Genomic DNA, 17,032 nt, shown 5'->3' on the forward strand with positions numbered 1-17,032 from the left:
TGACCAGTGAGTAACCCAGACTCGTGAGCCGAATACGGTGGTATGGGACACTGTATTCGAGTTATCGGCCTACACTGATAAGGTGACGAGCCCTTTGTAGTGACCTCGAGCATACACTAAGACTGCATAGAGGCGACGAGCCCTTACGTAGCAACAAGAGTACACTAGGCTTGCACTGATAAGGTGACGAGCCCTTTGCAACGACCTAGAACCGTATCATCGTATGAGATTTACTAGGATTGATGACCCTAGAATGGATCATTGTTTGGGAATTGATACAAGGGAAGTACCTTAGCTTTCCAATCCTGCTGTATGAAAAAGACTAATAAGAACTTGGTAATCATGCTCATGCACCGCATTACGCGTGCGTTTGGCGTAGCAGGTCAAGCACTGTGACAGTGTTGCATGTGCGAATGTAAGATGAAGTCACTAAGGGAGAGTAGGCGAGGGCATGCATCATTATTCATATCATTCTTACATTAATCACAGTACTTAGGGATGTTTGCTTGTATTGTGTTATCATTACTGCTTGACTGAATTGATAACTTGTTAACCTTTACTTTATTGTTCCACTGAGTTAATCACTCACTCCCACGTTCTGGGATGGTGTTCTGAACACCTACTAGACTCTATCTTAGTTGCAGATGATGATGCAACTTAAGAGGTGGAGCCTGATTTCTATGATGATCAGGACGAGTTCTTATATATGTAGTTCTCCAGGGGTTTCGCTAAGGCCATTCGGATCGACGGGGCTACAGGGTTTATTTTTGTAGTTGGACTATTTGGACTATTACATGTATATGGTGACTCAGTGATGTATTCATACTCTGAAGACCGATCGTGATCTTTTTAGTTCATATACATTTATATACATTTTTCAGTCTTCCACTTGCGTTATATGAATTATTCTGGAGTATGAATTACTGTTTTGGTATAATCCAATTCATGATTAATGCACTAACATAGACAACATTTAATTATCATTAAATTATTGCATAAGTGATGCGTTGGAACTCGGGAGTTGGACTTATGCTCGACCCCCGATTTTCAGGGCATTACAAGTTGGTATCAGAGCATGATTTGGATTAAACTGGACCTGGTTTATGTCACACAACTCACGCTGACGCCACTTTAGCGTAGGGGGGTGCGAGATAAATCTAGAAACAATGCAGGATTCCAATTGCACCTATCGGTGAAAGTTTACTAAAAATGATTGCCGAGATCGAGTCCATACATACTCTTGATCACACATAGCGACCCCAAATCTCTTCTAGACCATGTATCATCCCATCCCAGCCGTTAAAAACCTGGTAAACTTGAATCTGTATCAGGTTCTATTCAAAGTGACCCGAAATGAGTCGAAACGGACTAAGGGCCTAATCGGGGCATTTCCAGGGGGACCCAGGGTGGGATCCACATCATTTTCTGACCCAGGGGGCAGGAGGACCTCGCCCAAATGGTGAGCCCTCGCCAAACAGTCCAAAGACTAGCGAGGCCCTCGCCGCCCAGCGGGCCGGCTCGGGCGGACGCTCATAGGGCCTAGTGTGGCCCACTCCTCCATGGTTGGTTGTTTAAAACTCTTCCCAAACCGTCTTCCCTTCACAAGTCACCCCTCCAAGCTTCCTTTTTTCAGAAATTTCTCTCAAAACCCCATAAAAATCCCTCTCCATACCCTTTCTTCTTCTATTTTTGTGCACCCTCAATCTATCCATCTCAAAACCCACCTCCATTGCTGATTTTCCTTTCTTTTCTTTCTAATTTAAGCACTCAAATCCCTACTTTGAGTCTCAAATTCGAGGAATCCCCATCATTCCTTCCATTTCCCTCTTTTCTCTCATTTTCCATGGCCCTATTCGAGCTTATTACGGCCACATTTTCCATTTTCACCATTCTCTCTTTCTTGGGGAAGAAAAGAGCTCTCGTTGATGAAGCCAAGCCTAGCCACCCAACCCGTTCACGGAGGCCGAGAGGTGCCACCGCGAGCACAACTGCCATTCGAGAGTTTCAGACTAAACGGGATCTTGATCCCCAGGCTCCCGTTGGAAGGACTTTGTTGGCGGAGCTATCTCATGGAGTTTGTGAGGGCCATAGGGTCCTTTTTGAAGCTCATGTAGATGCGCGGTTATTTGGGAAATATCTCTTATTTGAGCGCCTGGAAGAGGTCAGGTGGGGTCCGCTATTTGAGGGCGAATACAACGCAAATATGGGTACTGTCCGAGCTTTCTATGCCCACATGCGAGAACCTTCACTGGAGCTATTGTAGTTCAAGATCCCTTGTGGAAGAGATCGGGAGGCCACAATCGACGTTGCATTGATATCCCGACTTCTGAAAGTGCCGCTTGGCAAGGTTCATGCAAGTGAGAAGAATCTGAGTAGTGTGCGTGAAAGGGATCGCCGCACGTGGTTCCTTTGTGGTTGTCTGGTTGAATGGCAGCCTAATAGAAGCCTTTTAGCAACCAACATGACGGACAATTTTCGCTTGCTTCACCATATCTGCATATTTAACGTTTATCCTAGGTGGAGCAACTGTAGTGAGTGCACGCGCCTGATGGTGGATTTCTTTTGCCAGGAGGGGCAATGAGAGAAGCTGTGTGTGCCTACGTACATCTTACGACAGATAGTCCTTATCACCCGTTCGAATAGAAGAACTGAATCACTCCCATTTGGCCGACTCATATGTAAGATTGCACATGAGTTTGGCTACAGACTTGGGGCGGAAAGGCCGGTACCTGTCCGTTACATCAATAAGATGACTCTTAATCAGATGGACATCAGGCCACGACGACGACAAGCTCTACTTGAAGAAAGTGAGGATGAGACTGAGAGCGAAGAGGAAGAGAGTAATGAAGAAGGTGGAGCTGAAATAGAAGAAGAAGAAGAGCAAGACGAGGAAGAAGTGGAGGCCCAGGACACGAGTGAGAGTTTTCCTCCTATGACACTGGGGTAAGACACGGATCAGGCCACCAAGGATGCTCGTATAGTTCGACTTGAGGAGGGTCAGGCTATCCCATGACAGGACATTATGGATCATCGGGGCCTCGTGAAACACAAGTTCAAGAAGGTGACTTGCACTTTGAAGTCTATCTTGTGCTGCCTATAGGATAAGGGTGCACCTCCTCCGTCACCAGATTCGGATGCCTAGTCATCCAAGTCGTTGCCCCGTAACTTGTTTGTTTGCTATCTTAGAATGTTTGTGTTTCAATGTTTAAGAACTTAGTAGCATCGCGGGTAGATAGTGTGTTTGTGGGTGGCAGTTGCTTTGCGTTAGTAGTCTTGCTTTGTAATAGCTTTCATGCATTTCCTGTCATGATTCATGTAATGTGTATTTCATGTATTATGACAATTTTTGGTAAATGAAATGCATGCGGTCTCTTTTGCTAAGAGGTTGTGTGGAATGTTTAAAAGATTGTGTATTGCTATACTACATCTTTCGTAAGTGAACCCTATTTTATATAGGGAATGCCACCAAAGGTCACACGGAGCATGGCATGCCTTACACTTATTGATTCGATGGACCAGGCCCCTCCCCAGAGTGATGGTTGTACGGATCCTATTTTGGGCCCTGTTCATGAGGCTATTCCTGAGCCTCGGCCTTCTACTGGTCCTGCAGTTGAGCCGCCACCTTACACACCACCAATTCACGATCAAAACCATGCGTCTTCTTCGACGTAGCATGAGCCTCAGTCGGCCCCACCTACTGATAGGTTGAAGCAGTTGATGATGATGATGCACCAATAGCACCTGCAGCTTTTGACCACGATTGCAGGAGCCCTAGCTCAGGGTGGAAGTGCGACTCCACCTTCAACATCTTTACGCCCTTATGGGACTGTAGGGCCTTCTGCTCAGAATGAGGGTGTGCCTTCACCTGCACCTGCTATATGCCCTACGGGGAATTTGGGTATGAACGGCCTTCTCGAGTGATTCCAGCGCTTGCGGCCTCCTACATTTGCGGGTTCTTACAGACCCAAGGAGGCTGAATATTGGCTAGACCGCATCTCTAAGATGCTGAGGATGCTGCATTGTACAGAGCCAGAGCAGGTTGAGCTGGCCACCTTTATGTTTGAAAAGGAGGCCAGCTTGTGGTGGGATAGCATCCTGCGGACCATTACAGTCGACTATGTATGGACGTGGGCAGCTTTTGAGTTTCGCTTCCATGAGAAGTACTACCCTCAGACGTACCGGCACGAGAAGGAGAATGAGTTCTTACGCCTAAGACAGGGTGTAAGCCCCGTGTCCTAGACCGTACCATTCCATAGGCTTCCGCAGTCTTTCCGGTCGAATTCCGGCAACCTTCGACCCTTAACCGGTATTTGCACGCGACCCTGATTCTCATGCCGCCAACCCGAGTCGACTCAACCTAGGACTTGTACCTTAGCGACCGCGTCGTCGCCACGGTTCCGATGCTGCGACTCGCACGCCGAGGCGATACCCTGGTTAGAAGATGTGTGCCAGCGTTCGGTGCGAGGAAAATGCCGCGCGTGCGAATCCCAAGAGAATCTCTACAAGATGTCACATCAGTCAATCAATCCCATCATGTCAAGTACACATCACCTTTTACCCATTCCCAAGCAAGCCCCAAAAGTTAAAAAGATCTTACAAGCCTATACCTCTCTTACAACTTTTGCCATAAAAGTCAAAAAGCCTCTTATACCCATCACCACCACATCCATCACTCCATCACCCATCACTCCCTCTCTCTCTCTCTCTCTCTCTCTCTCTCTCTCCCTTTACAAGTCTCTCTCTCATTTTCAAACTCTTCCTAAGCAAAAAAATCTCATACGTATGAGCTCTCCAACTCTTCCAAGCTTCAAGTGTGGCCCACCTTTCCATCCCTAGATCTCTCATTCTAGCCATCCATTTCTCATCTTCCTCCATCAAAGAGAAGCACAGGGAGCTAAGGAAGCCAAGGGAGCAAGAAGATCAAGCGGTGGGTGCTTTGATAAGGTAGTTTTTAATGTTTTTAAGATGGGCCAAGTGAGGCCAATCGATCAATGGTTTGGATCTCACTTTGGACCCTAAGATGTGACCGATGGCCTACTTGGATCATCATGATCATTCCATGATGGGGCCATTCTCCACGGACCCCATCATGATGTTTATTTTCCTTGCATACCTAGGGTCATCTAGACCGTCTATTTTAGTGGAGAAGGGATCTCCACCGTTGGATGTTGATTTAATGGGCCCATGTGTAATGGGACTCACTTGATGTATGATTTAGTGCAAGGGAGGGCCCATAGTGCCGGGGTCCCTCCATCACGCGGGTCCCACTCTCTATCCCTCTCTCCCTCTCTATTTCTTTTTTTATGTGTGATGATAATGAGGTTGTGTGGCCCACTTGAATGGACCCCACCATGAGGTATGTATTCTATCCAAACCATCTACAAGTGGGGCCCACTTTATGTGTATTACACCCACACCATACTCCATTTGGTGGCCCACCTAAGCAGGGCCCACCTCAATGCGTGTGACAGACCAAACCGTCCAGCGTCTCTAGACGCTGGACAAAAGGAAAAAAATGCAAATATCAGCTTGTTCCCAAGCCTTAGGGTGACTCACTCATGTAGGCCCCACCTTGATGCATATATTTAATCCACGCCGTCCATTCCCCTCTCAACCTCATTTTAGGCGTTGAACCAAAAAATGGTGTCAACCCGAGGTCCTGGCGGGCCATACCATATCAAATGGTGGTTTTCACCATTAAAAACTTCCCTGATTGTTTATACGCTGAAATATGCCCAATATTGGGCTTGTTTTGCTTGTCTTGAGCCGTAGAGGGCCATTGGACGGAGTGGATTGTCTAGATGTGGACCCCACCTGTGAAAACCAAGAAAAAAATCAGAAATAAAAAAATGCAACAGCAGCAGCAGGCACTGCTGCTATGTCAGACGGCAGCAGGCGCTGCCTGTGCACAGCGTCCGGGCGGACGGGCGAGCGGACAGCCAAGCACGGCTGTAGCCGTGTGCCCCACCTTGATGTTTATTTGTCATCTAACCCGTTCATAGGGTGGGCCACCCCCTGACGTGGGCCCACTCCAAAAATCATCCTGATCTAAGGCTTAGGTGGCCCACACCGTAGGAAACAGTGGGATTGAACCTCTACCATTGAAACCCCTTTTGGGCCCACAGAAGTTTAGGATCAACATGAAATTTGTTTTTACCCTTCACCTAGGTCCATGCGACCTTATCAACGGTCTGGATAGAAAATAAATGTTATGGTGGGCCCCACTTGGAGCCCACAGTGGCATGTGTTTTGCTGCCACCGTCCAGGCGGACGGTGGAGCCCACTGTGATGTTTATGTTGAGCCCAGTGTGTTCGTGTACGTGCCTGTGTGGGTGTGTTCGTGTGCGTGCGTGTGTGGTGTGTACGTGTGTGTATATATATATATATATATATAATATTATATTATATAAAATATTGTATGTATAATATATATATATTATATTATATTATATATAATTTATTGCTGGTGGGAGGCCCATCTCAGCTTACTTGTGGCCCATGGTTGAGGCCCACTTTGATATATATGTAAGGCCCAATTAGGGGCCCATGGTTTAAGGCCCATTAAGATGTATTGGGGCCTATGGGTTGAGGCCCATTTGATGTACATTTGGGGCCCCATTGGTGTGGCCCATTTGATACACATAAGGTTCATGAGATTAGGCCCATTTGATGCATTCTAAGGCCCACGGGTCATGGTCCATTGCAATGCACATAAGGCCCATTGGTGCGGCCCATTGATGTGGCCTACTTGATGAATATAAGGCCCATATGATATGGCCCATTTGATGTATTTAAGGTCCAATGGGATGTACCTAAGGTCCATTGCAATGTACAATCCCAGTGTGGGTTATGTAATGATGTTTACGTCGGGCTATGCCTTGGGAGCAATGGTGGTTTGACGTCCACATTGTAAGTATAGTGTGGTTAAATGTCCGCATTATGACTTTCCCTAGGGCCCATTGTTAGGCTCGTACGTGTAATGTATAGGCCGTCTAGGCCCATCTTCGTTATGAACATCATCCATCCCATATAACATGTTTAGTTCCATGATTCATGATCATATGCATCATACGTATGCTTGATATGAGAAATGACTGATCATAGCATATGCCTTCGGGCAGATTGTTTAGGGGCTCCCGCACAGGGGGTGTTGCCCTACATGAGCGCATGATACGCGCAAGATTGCTGTATGACTGGATAGTGTGATTCATGCATTCGCATTGTGTGATATGGTTACTATACGCCCTAGCGACATCAAGGCCGTAGCCTCCACAGACGTGTCGTGGTTGGCAGGATTGGATACCGGAAATACTATTCTACATGGGGTGCGATAGATATCCCTGGGTGAAAGTTCCTAAACCCTTATGGTACCAAGAGGTTGTTCCAACATCTAGACCGAGTGGGTGCATGAGCGCTGAGTGCCGATTACCAGACGGTTGCGCTTTCCACTGTGTCGTGGTCGGTTGGAAGGGGGTGCGGCCTTACCCGCCCAAGAGTAGGGGGCAATGCTAGGCTGAGTTTGACCAGCTCGAGGAATGGGTCCGTTATTGACGAGTCGAACCCGATATTGGCAGGCGGATAGTGAGGTCTTTTCCACTCACCTTATTGCGCGCGATGGGGCGGCAATCTGGCTTAGAGTGTACTAAACCCCAGTGATATCCAAGATTTTGAACTATATTGATGTGGACTTAGATGAGGATTTGTATGCTTGAGTTGCATTTCGCATTGCATGGCCTTGGTAGGGCCGACATCATTCATGCTTTGCACCGCATGGCCTTGGTACGGCTATGGTATTCCTGGCTTTCATTAGCATGTTTCGCATTACTCTGATACTGCATAACTACATTACCACCTTGAGCATACACTTTCACCACCCTCTAAGCTTTCTATAAGCTTATGCACGACCGTTGCATGCAAGTGACGTTGGATCGTAGCAGCGCTGAGGCTTGGGCGCATGACAGATCATTTTAGATTTTTTATTCATCTTCATTGTATTTCCCTTTATGCTCATTGTACTTGTAAAGGTTTTGATCATAGTGGGAATGTGATGGAGTTTTTGGTTGTTGTTGTGGGTTTGCCTTTGGTTATGCTTATTACGAATCAAACTGATGTTGAAAATCCTCCTTGTAGCATCCCAGGATCAGAACCTGGCGAATGGGCACTGGGAGCCGAGAATGGGGTTCTACGGAGGCTGTCGGCGCCGGATTCAGCGATCGGGAATTTTGTGAGCCCAGTTTTTGAGTTTGGGGCGTGACACAGGGGGGCATGTAAGTGACAGAGTACGAGCACCGGTTTATAGAGTTGGGTAGGTACGTCCCTACAGTACTTGCTGACGCGCAGATGCGGATGCAGCATTTTTCAGAGAGCTTGCGACCTGATATTCGCTCGAAGATGTGCTGTACTAGCATACCCTCCTATGCTGAGCTAGTACACATGTCTATGCGGGCGGAGCAGGATGGAGACCGACTGTCACGATCTCGTGGGCCTATGATCCCTAGGCCACGACCAGATTTGCCGAGCAGACCATTCCTTGGCAAGAGATCCCGTACCGACTCTCCTCCTAGGATCGCGGTGCCACCAGTTCCGATGAGGTGACTTGGAACGACGTGTATGTATTGTGGCAAGTCAAGTTATGCTGTGGAGAGCTGTTTTGCACGCATGAGAGATAGTGGGTTTTCGCCGCCACAGAGAATTGACCGTCCTCGCCCTCAGGCTCTATCGGCTCCACCCCTACAGACAGCACCTGCACATCCTTCTTTCAGGCCCCCTACATCTCGATCTAGGCCACCTCAACGGCCTATGGCACCTCAGCCCAATCGCTTTCAGCAGGCTCGAGTACATTCACTTACAGCTGAAGCATCAGAGGCAGCACCTACACCACCTATGGCTTTTAATATTACGGCACATATCCAAGGTACTCTAGTCTTTTTATTAGTGGACACCAGGTCTACTGTCTCTATCATATCGTGCACAACAGTCAAGCGGCTAGGGTTGGAAACTAGTCCTATGGTTGGGGTGAGAATCCTTACTGCCACGGGGACTTTCTCGGACGCTACCAAGATTTGTTAAGGGTGTTCGATAGATGTAGGGAGCGGGACAGCACTCCTTGACTTGATTGTCACCGCATTGCATCACTATGATGTCATTCTCGACATGGATTGGCTCACAGAGATGAAGGCAGAGATCGACTGCGATTATAGAGTGGTGACAGTTTATGGACCAGAGGGCACGACCTTTACTTTTCCGGTGCAGGCTATCGCATTGATTGTTATGCTTCCATGCTGGAGGACACTCATGGTATATCGCTTGAGGACACTCCTGTGGTCCAAGAGTTCTCAGACGTGTTCAGGAAGATACCTGGACTACCCCCTCAGTGCGAAATTGATTTCACCATTGATTTAGCGCCTGGTGCGACGCCCATTTCACTTCCGACCTATCGCATGGCTCCATGCGAGATGGAGGAGCTGAGGAAACAGATCGATGATCTGTTAGATGCTGGTTTTATATGACCTGGTGTGTCTCCATGGGGAGCGCCTGTATTGTTTGTAAAGAAGAAGGATGATTCACTGCGATCGTGTATTGATTGTCGCAGATTGAACCAAGTGACAATGAAGAACAAGTATCCCTTGCCCAGGATAGATGATCTGTTCGATCAATTGAAGGGGGCAAGGTATTTCTCGAAGATTGACTTGCAGTCAGGGTATCACGAGTTGCGCGTAAGGGATGAAGACGTACAGAAGACGACTTTCAGGACTTGTTTTGGACACTATGAGTTTCTCATAATGTCATTTGGCCTTACGAATGCACCAGCCGTGTTCATGGACTTGATGAGCAGGGTATTTCGGCCATTCCTTTTCCGATTCGTCATCGTGTTTATTGATGACATCCTTATATACTCTAAGAGTCAGGAAGAGCACAAAGAACACCTGCGAGCAGTCTTGGATACTCTGAGGAAGAACCAGTTGTTTGCATAGTACAAGAAGTGTGACTTCTGGAAAGAGGAAGTCAAGTTCCTGGGACATGTGGTGTCCAAGGAAGAGATAGCTATGGACCTTGTCAAGGTAGCCGTAGTTCAGGACTGGAAGTAGCCCGGTTCGGTTACTGAGGTGAGGAGTTTCCTTGGCTTGGCAGGTTACTATCGCCGATTTATTCAAAATTTCTCGAAGATAGCTAGACCTTTGTCTCAGTTAACACGGAATGATCTGAAGTTCGCCTGGAATGAAAAGGTGGAAGCAGCTTTTCAGGAGCTGAAGGACAAGTTAACGTCCGCCCCTGTGCTAGTATTGTCAGAGCAAGGGGTCAAGTATACGATATATACGGATGTCTCGCGTCGGTTTGGGTGGTGTTTTGATGCAAAAGGACAGGGTTATTGCCTACCTGTCGCGACAGTTGAGGAAACACGAGGAAAACTATCCTACGCACGACTTGGAGTTAGCTGCCGTTATCTTTGCTTTGAAGATCTGGAGGCATTGCCTATACGGAAAGGAGTTCAAGCTCTTTTACGACCATAAGAGCCTTATATACATATTCACTTAGCGGGACCTGAATATGAGGCAGCAATGATGGATGGAGACACTGAAGGACTTCAAGTTTGAAGTCTCTTACCATCCTAGTAAGGCCAACCTTGTGGCAGACGCACTGAGCCGCAAGAAGGCATTGGCATTTGCAGCTCCGCTGATGATAGCAGAGTGGGACATGATAGAGTTCGTGCGAGACTTTGAGTAGAAACTCAAGGTGGAGGAGCCGTGTAAGACCCGTGTCCTAATCCGTACTGTTCCGTTAGCTTCCACGATCCTTCCGGTCAAATTCCGGCAACCTTCGCACCGTATTCGGTATTTGCGTATGATCCTAAGCCAGGTCCCGCGCACCGACGTCGGCTTGGTCCGAAAGTTATATCATAGCAACCGCGTCGTCGCCGCGGTTCCAACGCCGTGACTTGCGCACTGAACCGATACCCAGGCAAGAAGATGCCGATCAGCGTTTATTCCGAAGAAACACCGCGCGTTGCGGATTTCGAGGGAATCTCTACTATTAGTCCCATCAATCAACCATTAAAGCATCCCATACCTCAAGTACAACAACCCATCTCCACCTTTTTCAAAAGTCCACCATTCTTTCCACCTCACCACTCCTCTTTTCCAAATTTCAACAACAACCATACACCTTTTCACAATTTTCAACCCAAACCATCCCCCATCACTCCATCACCCATCATTCTTTCTTTCTCTCTCTCTCTCCCTTTACAACTATCTCTCTTATTCATTTTTTTCAAAAATCCAAATCCAAGAGAGAGCACCATACGTATGAGTCCCCCATGGTGAGAAAACTTCATTTGTGAGGTCCACCTTTCCTACCCCTTCATCTCTCATCTCAACCATCCATTTCTCATCTTCCACCATCAAAGAGGAGCTCAAGGAACTAAGGAAGCCAAGGGAGTAAGAAGATCAAGCGGTGGGTGTTTGGATAGGATAGTTTTTGACGTTTTTAAGATGGACCAAGTGAGGCCAATCGATCAATGGTTTGGATCTCGCTTTGGACCCTAAGATGTGACCGATGGCCCACTTGGATCATCATGATCATTCCATGACGGGGCCATCCTCCATGGACCCCATCATGATGTTTATCTTCTTGTATATTTAGGGTCATCTAGACCGTTTAATTTGGTGGAGAAGGGATCTCCACCGTTGGATTTAATTTTAATGGGCCACATAAAATGGGACCCACTCGATGTATGATTTAGTGCAAGGGAGGGCCCATAGTGCCGGGGTCCCTCCATCACACGGTCTCACTCTCCATCTCCCTCCCTTTTTTCTTATTTATTTTATTTTTGTAATAATGAGATTATGTGGCCCACTTGAATGGACCCCACCATGAGGTAGGTATTTATTCCAAACCATTTATAAGTGGGGCCCACCTTATATGTGTGGTTCCATGCCACCCATCACTTGGTGGCCCACCTAAGCAGGGCCCACCTCCAACCTATATGCCAAGTCCAGCGTCCAGGGACGCTGGACGTCTGTTGGGAGAAACACAAATACAAGTTTTTTTTTTCCTTAAGCTTGGAATGGTCCACTCATGTAGGCCCCACCTTGATGCATGTTTTCAATCCATGCCATCCATTCCCTTCCCAACCATCTTTTAGGCGTTGAGCCGAAATATGGGACCAATCAGACCTTCGGGCGGGCCATACCGTAGCAAATGGTGGTCTTCACCGTTAAAACCTCCCCTATTGCTTTTATACGCCGAAACAGGCCCAATATTGGGCTTGTTTTGTTTGTTTAGAGCCATGGAGGGCCATTGGATGGGGTGGATTGCTTGGATGTGGACCCCGCCGGTAAAATCCTCAGAAAAAGGGAAATAAAAAAAAAAAATGTCAGAAGCGCAGCAGCGCTGCCAGTGCCCGGGCTGGGCGGACGTACAACCTCCCACGGCTGTAGCTAAGGGCCCCACTTTGATGTTTATATACTATCTAAACCGTTCATAGGGTGGGCCACCCCCTGGCATGGGCCCACCCCAAAAATCAGCCTGATCCAAGACTCAGGCGGCCCACACCGTGTGAAATAGTGGGATTGAACATTTACCTTTGAAACCCTTCCTGGGCCCACAGAAGTTTGGGATCAAGGTGAAATTTGTTTTCACCCTTCATTTGGGCCCATGTGACCTTATCAATGGTCTGGATGGATTATAAACATTATGGTGGGCCCCACATGGAGCCCACAGTGATGTAAGTGTTCTAGTCTCACCGTCCGCCTGGACGGTGGACGTGGAGCCACTGTGATGAGTGTGTGGGCCCACTGTGGTGAGTGTGTGGGCCCACTGTGATGTGTGCGTGTGTGTGTGTGTGTATATATATATATATTATATTATATTTCATATAATATTATATGTATTATGTATATATATATTATATATTATATATATTATATACTATATATATTATATACTATATTTTATGTATATATTTTTACTAATGTTGAGGCCCATGATTGAGGCCCACCTTGATATATAGGTAAGGCCCACCTCAGTACTTGTGACCCATGGTTGAGGCCCACTTTAATGTATATATAGAGCCCATGGGTCGAGGCCCATTTAATGTATTAGGGGCCCATGGGTCGAGGCCCATTAAGATGAAATGTGGCTAATGTGAGTAGGCCCATTTGATGCATATATGGGGCCCAACTGTTGAGGCCCATTTGACACGTGTAAGGCCCATAAGCTTAGGCCTATTTGATATGTTCTGAAGCCCCCGGGTTATAGCCCATTGCAATGTACATAAGGCCCATTGGTGTGGCCCACTTAATGAATTAAGGCCCATATGATTTGGCTAATTTAATGTATTTAAGGGCCCAATGGATGTACCTAAGGTCCATTGCAATGTGTGATCCCAAAATAACTTATGAAATGATATTTGTGGCAGTCGTGCCTTGGGAGCAATGTTGGTTTGACATCCACATTGTAAGTGCAGTGTGGTTAAATGTCCGCATTATGACTTTCCCTTGGGCCCACTGTTAGGCCCATATGTGTAATGTGTAGGCCGTCTAGGCCCATCTTCATTATGAACATCATCCATCCCGTATAACATATTTAATTCCATGATTCATGATCATATGCATCATACGTATGCTTGATATGAGAAATGACTGATCATAGCATAGCCTTCGGGCAGATTGTTTAGGGGCTCCCGTACAGGGGGTGTTGCCCTACATGAGCGCACGATATGCGCAGGATTTGCTGCATGACTGAATAGTGTGATTCATGCATTCGCATTGTGTGGTATAGTTACTGTACGCCCTAGCGACATCAGGGTCGTAGCCTCCACAGACGTATCGTGGTTGGCAGGATTGGATACCGGAAATACTGTTCTACATGGGGTGCGATAGATATCCCTAGGTGAAAGTCCCTAAACCCTTATGGTACCAGGAGGTTGCTCCAACGTCTAGACCGAGTGGGTGCATGAGCGCTGAGTGCCGATTACCAGACGGTTGCGCTTTCCACTGTGTCGTGGTCGGTTGAAAGGGGGTGCGGCCTTACCCGCCCGAGAGTAGGGGGCAATGCTAGGCTGAGTCTGACCAGCTCGAGGAATGGGTCCGCTATTGACGAGCCGAGCCCGATATTGGCAGGCGGATAGTGAGGTCTTTTCCACTCACCTTATTGCGCGCGATGGGGCGGCAATCTGGCTTGGAGTGTACTAGACCCCGGTGATATTCCAGATTTGAGCCGTATTGACATGTGGACTTAGATGAGGATTTGTATGCTTGACTTGCATTTTGCATTGCATGGCCTTGGTATGGCCGACATCATTCTTTACACCGCATGGCCTTGGTACGGCTAATGGGATTCTTAGCATTCATTAGCATTTTCCGCATTACTCTGATACTGCATGACTACATTATCACCTTGAGCATACACTTTCACCACCCTCTAAGCTTTCTATAAGCTTATGCACGACCGTTGCGTGCAGGTGACGTTGGATCGCAGCAGCGCTGAGGCTTGGACGCGTGGCTGATCTTCTTTTGGAGTTTTTGGTCTATCTTCATTGTATTTCCCTTATGCTCATTGTACTTGTAAAGTTTTTGATTATAGTGGAAATGTGATGGAGTTTTTGGTTGTTGTTTGTGGGTTATGCCTTTGGTTATGCTTATTACGAATCAAACTGATGTTGAAAATCCTCTTTGTAGCATCCCAGGATCGGAACCTGGCGAATGGGCGCTGGGAGCCGAGAATGGGGTTCTACGGAGGCTGTCGGCGCCAGATTCGGCGATCGGGAATTTTGTGAGCCCGGTTTCCGAGTTTGGGGCGTGACAAGCCGTATGAGGGCATCGCACATATTCGACTACAGCCCCTCATTGACAACAGGATTATTGCGGCTCAGGCAGATGATGAGCTGTTGGCGAAGATGAGAAGGCAGGCTAGCAGCGATGAGGACTTAGAGTGGAGCATTGGTATGGATGGAGGCTTACGTTACCATGACTGCCTATGCGTCCTGAACCTCCCTGACTTGAGGAAGGAAGTTCTTGAGGCCGCTTACGATTTTAGGATGGCTATGCATCCAGGCAGCACGAAGATGTATCGTGACATGAAGAGGTCATACTGGTGGGACAACATGAAGGCTCACATAGCAGATTATGTGTCCCGTTGTCTCACGTGCCAGCAGGTTAAGACAAAGCATCGCCAACCTCCTAGTTTCATCTCAGGGCTGCCAAAGACGAGGAAGGGTTATGATTCCATTTTGGTGATCGTGGACCGGTTAACGAAATCGGCTCACTTCCTCCTTATCAAAGTTTCGAACTCTGCAGATGAGTTGGCCAGGTTATACATCAAGGAGATTGTAAGTCTGCATGGAGTTCCCTTGGATATCGTGTAAGACCCGTATCCCAACCCGTACCGTTCCGTAGACTTCCGCGATTTTTCCGTTCGAATTTCGACAACTTTCGACCCTTAACCGGTATTTGCGCGCAACTTTGCGTCACATGCCGTCAACCCGAGTCGACTCAACCCAAGACTTGTACCCCTGCGACCGCGCCGTCGCTGCGGTTCCGATGCCGCATCTCACGCGTCGAGATGATACCCGAGCTAGGAGATGTGGGCCCGTATTCATTTCGAGAGAAACGCCACGCGTTGCAATCCCAAGAGAATGTCCCATCAATCGCATCAAGTGTCAAGTACTCCATCCCATCATGTCAAGTACATACACCCATCTCCAAGCAACCTCTAAAGTCAACTCACACTCTCTCTCCACCCATCAAGTACACCTATCCATCACTCACATCTCTCACCTATCACCTCTCTCTCTCTTCCTCATTTCTCTCTCATTCTCCCAAGCTCCATGAGAGCAACTCATGTCCAAGCTTTCCTCCATTTTTCCACCCACCATGAAGCTTCATACCCCATCATCCAACCTCTAAAATCCAATCTCAACCATTGATTCTTTCTCCTTGGAGCTAGATTGCCCTAGTGCGGAAGGAGTAGTAGTTTTGAAGGTGGGTGCTTCTTTCTCCCACTCTCTCTTTCCTTATTTCTTGTGATGGTGTGGTCATGTGGCCCACTCAGATGGACCCCACATTAATGTATGTCTTATCCACATTATCCAACCTTATGGTGGCCCACCTAGGCAACACATCTGTAGGTGGGGCCCACCTTAAATAATGTACTATATTCAAACGTCCAGCGTCCAGAGATGCTGGACGTGGTTTGTGAAGTGTGAGCAGACGGTGAGTGTATAAAAAAAAGAGATATATGTATGCACTTTGTTTCTTTAAAGCTTTTAGGTGGACCGCCCATACAGGCCCCACCTTGATGCATTGAGCCCATCCAAGCCGTCCATTCCATTCCTTGGATCATTTTAGGCGTTGAGCCAAAAAATGGGGCCAATCCAACCTTCTGGTAGGCTATCCCTTGGAGAACTGTGGTTTTCACCATTGAAAACCCACCTTGATGGTTCTATACACTGAAGTATATCCAATATTGGACTCGTTCGGTCCATCTTGATCAGTAGAAACCAATGGATGGAGTGGATTCATCAGATGCGGGCCCCACATGTGAAGTACTGCAAAAAAAATAAAAATAAATAAATAAAATTGCAGCGGCAACTGGTGCTGCTGCTGTCAGAAGGCAGCAGCGCTGCCTGCACACTAGCGGATGACCTAATAGCAGCAGCACCCACGACTCTAGCGGTGGGCCCCACCATGATGTGTGTATGACATCTAAACCGTTCATGAGGTGGGTCCCTGCTTGACGTGGGCCTCCTCCAAAACTCAGGCCCATCCAAAGCTCAGATGGCCCACATCACAGGAAATAATGTGAATTGAACCGTCTGCCATTAAAACCCTTATTGGGTCCACAGGAGTTTTGGATCAAAATGAAATTTGTTTTTCCCTTTCATCCAGGTATGGGTGACCTTATGAATGGGTTGGATGGAAGATAAACGTTATGGTGGGCCCCACGTGGGACCCACAGTGATGTATGTGTTTCTTTTGCACCGTCCACTGACGGTGGACGGTGGCAACCCACCATGATTTATGTGTTCTATCCG

Source organism: Magnolia sinica, chromosome 7 (assembly GCF_029962835.1).
Source record: "Magnolia sinica isolate HGM2019 chromosome 7, MsV1, whole genome shotgun sequence".
In the NCBI taxonomy this organism is placed as follows: domain Eukaryota; kingdom Viridiplantae; phylum Streptophyta; class Magnoliopsida; order Magnoliales; family Magnoliaceae; genus Magnolia; species Magnolia sinica.